The 5,450-nt window shown below is 30.0% G+C and overlaps 1 long non-coding RNA gene across 1 annotated transcript; it reads left to right on the plus strand.

Annotated features, from left to right (window-relative positions):
- Positions 1-1,806: 1,806 nt before the first annotated feature.
- On the plus strand, positions 1,807-4,980 carry LOC140178969 (uncharacterized). Its single transcript, XR_011872223.1, has 2 exons — positions 1,807-2,000; positions 4,603-4,980. It is a non-coding gene; the product is annotated as an uncharacterized lncRNA (long non-coding RNA).
- Positions 4,981-5,450: the final 470 nt, after the last annotated feature.

Consider the following 5,450-nt stretch of genomic DNA (forward strand, 5'->3'; position numbering starts at 1 on the left):
AAGCAATTGAGTTCACAATTCTGTCGTTGAGTTTAATACATATCTCTTTTAAATATGTAGTTTAATTTGGAATTTCGTGTTCGATTATGATCCTCTCCGGCCTTTATTGCATTCGAAAAAGAAAAAATGAACAATTTCTGTAAGTTACGAAAATAAAGTATCTTGTGTTTATTAAAATATACTAGAATATTTAGAAAGAAAAAGGGATGAGTTGAATTCATATGTAATTTACACCGTAAAGAAAATAGTACTTCTAAAATTAAGTATCTTTGGCTTTTATATTGGCATGAAAAATTGAAAATGGTGGGAAATATATACTAACCTTCCAGGTTGGTTATGTTGTTAACTTTTATTATAAAACAAACTTTATGAAATTTATTAGACGTAATTTACTCTTCATTTTAATTAAGTAGTTAGTAAAAGTCACTATTGGGGGACTCAAGTGCCTCCTCATCAACAAGATCTGATAAAATATGTTGTACTATTTTGTCGTTCCTTTCAATTTTCTAAAAAAAAAAAAAAACAGAAATTGTTTAAAACAATGAAATGAAAAAGAAAAGAAAAAGGAAAAACTATATAGTTGGTGAAATTGCATTGTTATTGTTCAAATGATGTAGACGTACATAAGGGGACTCTTTGCCAAACTAAGTTGTCTTATAATTAAAAGATGGCAACTGCCATATATGATAAATAAATTTTGAAGACGGAATAATGAAGAAGCAGCAAAATGTCACCAATATCATTAAGATGTCACACCATCGGATTTTTATTATTATTTTAAATATAGAATCATCTACAAATTATTGATATTATCTATGAACTGGATTTCTTGGTCTTTTATATATTATTGATCAGTGCGTGGCTTATGCGCACCAACTTGATTCTTTAAGGAAGTCAAAGACATGGTAAATTCTGATGATTACTGCGTTGAAATTTCTAGTCGTAAACACATACACCAGTAACTTTCTCAAAATAATAAGAGGGAATCTCTCTCTAAAATCTAAATGTCACATTGTTGGATTAACGTCTTATACATAGCAAATCGTGTTTAAAAAAATTCACTTCAATCAAAAACTATGACTTACTGTTGATGCTAATATAAAAAATTTTAAATAAATATACATGAATATGAAATGTTACATTATAATTTTATTGACGATGTTAAACTTTTTGGAAAATTTAGCACATAATTTATGTTCTTGTTTAAATAATTATAAGTTGTTCGAAGTATAGCTTGTCCTAAGTGATTTTGGGATGATTTCTTTTTAATTCGATAATATATAACTTGAATAATAAAAAATACAAAGTACCTATAAAAGAACAGTCAAGTCAATATGGGCGAAATTCTTTATTCTTTTTTTTACATATTCAAAAACAAATACCTCCTCTAGTTCCTAGAATCCTTTCTTATAACTAGGTAGAGAATGAATTCGGTGATATTTTATTTGATAAGTTATTAATGAGAATTAAACTATAATAATATAATTGAACATTCAATTCTTAACCAACTTATAACATTTCATAGAGCCATTTGTAATTTGAATTTATCATTGGTTACACAGTTTTTAGTTGTGGTAAATCGGATGGATCACAACCTCTAAATTTGACTTGACGAAATTTTCTCAAAAGTATTATCTTTGAGCTTTTACTATTTTGAATTATAACTTAAATTGTTTTTGTTTTAAAGGAGTAAGCCCCCTTGGCCCTTGGTCAACCAATTTTGTTGTTAACTATAGAGTCACAGCCACAACTGTCGGTTATAAAAAAAAAAAAAAAATCAAAATTAGTCTTAATGCTCATTCGATGAAACGTAGAGTTTAACCACATCGATAAGATTTGAGGTGAAAATTAAGACGTTAGCGCCCTCCTCTCCCTCCTTTGTTTCAGCAACTCTCACTCTTTCTAACCCTCTCACTCTCTCACTCGATCGCGCCTTTTCTTTGCATTTTCTCCTTTGTCAGCACATCGATCAAAATTTTTGCACAGCTATTGTGTTTGTGGTGAGTTTTTCTGTAATTTTATCAGTTTATAATTTTCAATTAGTTAAGTTTTCTATAGTTTTGAACACTTTGAGTTTGGTTCTAAGTCATTTCTAATCTGTTGTAGATTTCTATGTCATTTGGAGGAGTTAACTTACCTATAAATTGCTATTTATTTTAATTAATTGTCTTTTTATTATTATTATTATTATTAAACCATAATTGAAATTGAAGATAATAAATTAAGTAAAGTAGAAATAATTCATAAATTGAAAAAATTTTAATTTGCAAGATTGTATATTTAGAATAGAGACTTGAACCCTAAAATATAGTTGTAAGATAGGAGAGGCAGAATAATTCTATATGTGGAGTCATAGAAATAATTTCTGTTTGTTTTCCATAGAATTTGTTTTTGTTTGCTTCGTATTTGATGTGAGGGATAAAATGTATCTCTACCACCACTACTTTGCTTTTCTCTAATGGTGATGACTTATCCACTGCCAATAGATTAGTAGACCTTAAAGAGCAAATTACCCTTATTAATATGGAGTTGACAAAACTAGGTTAGTATTTCCTCAAATTATATAAAATCCTACAATAATTTGGTTTTTCTCAAATTTGGTGTGCTACAACTAGGTTCACATATATTTAAATTCCACTTGGTTCGATGTGATTAGTATTCTTAGAAAAAAAAACTAGATATCTAAAACTTTAAAAAAATTAGTTCCACTTGAAAATGATCATTGAGGACTGAGAACTAGGGCTGCACATGGATCGGATAATATCCGCATATCTACGGTAATTATCCGCATCCGATCCGAATTTTGCGGATATTATCCGATCCGCAGAGCCATCGGATCGGATCGGATTGCGGATTTGGTAGTGATATCCGCGGATCCGATCCGCATATCCGCACATCACATATAAATAGCATAGTTAAGAAAATAAACCCTAATGTGATATGAATTTTAGTGTGTTATTTATGAATTTTATAATATTTTGTTTTTAATTTTTTATGTTGTACTTCAACTTAGAATAATTAAACTTAAATCTTGTGTTATTATTTTGTTTTTGTTATTCAAAAAAACTATTATTGATAATATTTTAGGAGTAAATAGGCTTAAACAGATAAAAAATGAATTTTTTAGATTTTTTTTTTATAAAAACAGTCAAATAGAATCTTAAAATAAATTTTTTTTAATTATGCGGATATACCCGATATCCGATCCGATGAGTGCAATGCGGATCGGATAGAATTTTAGGCTATATCCGATCCGATCCGATCCGATCCGTGTGCAGCCCTACTGAGAACAACTTGAAACAAGCTGTTGGATTATGTAAAATTTTTTACATGATTTTTGTTCTTCAAAAATCAATAACTTACACCCCCAATTTTAGTGTTTTAACCCTTTTAAAATCCCAATTCACACTTATTTTACCAAATGAAATTCCTCTCAAGGGTTAGTTTGAGGTAATTACTCAAAATCTCCAATTTTTTTATTCATTAGCTCTTTAACCGCGAATAGTAACTTGTGTCATAAGTTACTTAGCTAACACTTCATAATTTCTAACTTTGCACCTCAAACACATTATAACCCATCCCAATAAGTTCATGAATAGTTATTCAAGCCTAAATTAAGATTCCAATTCAAATTTGGTTCTAAGTTTAGCACTAACTACCCAAAATATTAAGCAAAACTAACATCATCAATCATACAACAACAACACAAATCAACCAATTCAGCCATGATCGTCCACATGCAATCAAAATTATTGTTCAAACTCAACATGCAATTTCTTATCACAACACTACAAGCATCCCTAGGCACATGCATCCTTTTTGAATCATACAAAATAAGTTTTCCTACCTTGATTGAAGATTTAACCGAGTTAATTAAGCCTCCCGCTAAAGATGGTACTTATCGAGATAAAAAATACATTGATATGACCAAGTATACTATGCTTTTTATTAGGGGTATGTGTAAACTCTGGGTAATTAATAGTTAACTAACAAAGTAATTTTTATTTAAAGAAATTAAGAAATTAAATTTGATAAGTTAGAAGGATAGAAATAATTAAAATATGAATTTTGACACTAATTTAAAAATTTTTGGCCCAAAATTAGGTCAATGAATTAAACCAGTTGAACCAAACTCAAACCGAACCCAATACCCAACATATATATGCATTAACCTTGAGCTTTTCTTCTCATTTTCACAAAAAGAGTGAGGGTTCCACGGTGAGAGAGGAAAGGGAGGAATGAAAACCTAAGCTAACTTCCAATCTAATCTTCAACCCTCCGTAACTTTCAATTCGGAGCTCTAATTAATGAGCCGTTAGTGACCATGCATTCGTCTCGAAATTCTCTACAAAACCCATCAAACAATTTGGTAAGAAAATCTCAATTTCACACCCAGTTCTTCCTTTACCAATTTTAAAAACTTTAAGTAAATATGTTGAAATTTTGTTAAATTTTAATTTGGTGTTTAGGATCAAATTAGCTTTATGAATTTGCTGGGTTTTGTCCCAAACATCCATTAGTAAGGTGAGGATCCTCTAATCCTTATAAAATTATTGGCATAGCAAATCTTATGTTGATTTAATAATATTTGTATGGTATTAGATTAAATTATGTGTTGTGGAGGAAAATCGATGGAATTGGAGGCTTGGGAGTGAACATTGGAAGCTTGAGTTTGATTCTTTGTGGCTGAATTTTCTATTTGGTGTACATTTAAAGCTTTGGACATTTGTGGAACAATGTATTTTGTAGCGTTCCGATATTAGAGAGGAATCGACCAAGGTATGGTTTTGGTTTCTCGTAGATAATGTGTAATGTAACGTGAAAATGTAGGCTCGTTGACTGTAGAATAAGTTGGATTACGTGAACTTGTTAAAGTTTAGTGAGTCTTAGTGTAAATGTTGAGCTTGTTATGAGAATATGATGAATTATTGATGTTGATCTAGATTGATGATGAGGTTTGATAACGATTATGAGTTATGATAATGATATATTGATGAATTATGAATAATGTTGTTTTGATTATGAATTGTTTGGACTGGAATTGATGAAATTGAATATTGAGTTATTGTGGAAGGAATGAAATGGTTATGAAGTTGCTTGAGTGTATGTAATGTTGTTTTGAGGTGTGAAACTTTCGTTTGCAATTGAGAGTTTGGAAAATAGAGATTTTGAACTCTTTGGTAAAAAATAGATTTTTAATAAACTTTGGTGGACCATAAATTGAGACTTGGATTTTGGATTTGAATGAAATTTATTTCAAATCAAAAATAATTTTAAGAGCTTCAAAATAGTTTAACGTTTGTGAAATTCGGAGTTTTGTAGAGGAAGTTATGAGCATCGGAAGTTAGGTGTGTAAAACTGATTTTTAATGACTTAACAGCTTTTAAAGAAAAGGGAGGAGCATCGCGTACGCGACCTGCACGCGCAACATGAGCTATGCTCACTGTTTT

This window comes from Arachis hypogaea, chromosome 15, assembly GCF_003086295.3.
Source record: "Arachis hypogaea cultivar Tifrunner chromosome 15, arahy.Tifrunner.gnm2.J5K5, whole genome shotgun sequence".
Lineage (NCBI taxonomy): Eukaryota > Viridiplantae > Streptophyta > Magnoliopsida > Fabales > Fabaceae > Arachis > Arachis hypogaea.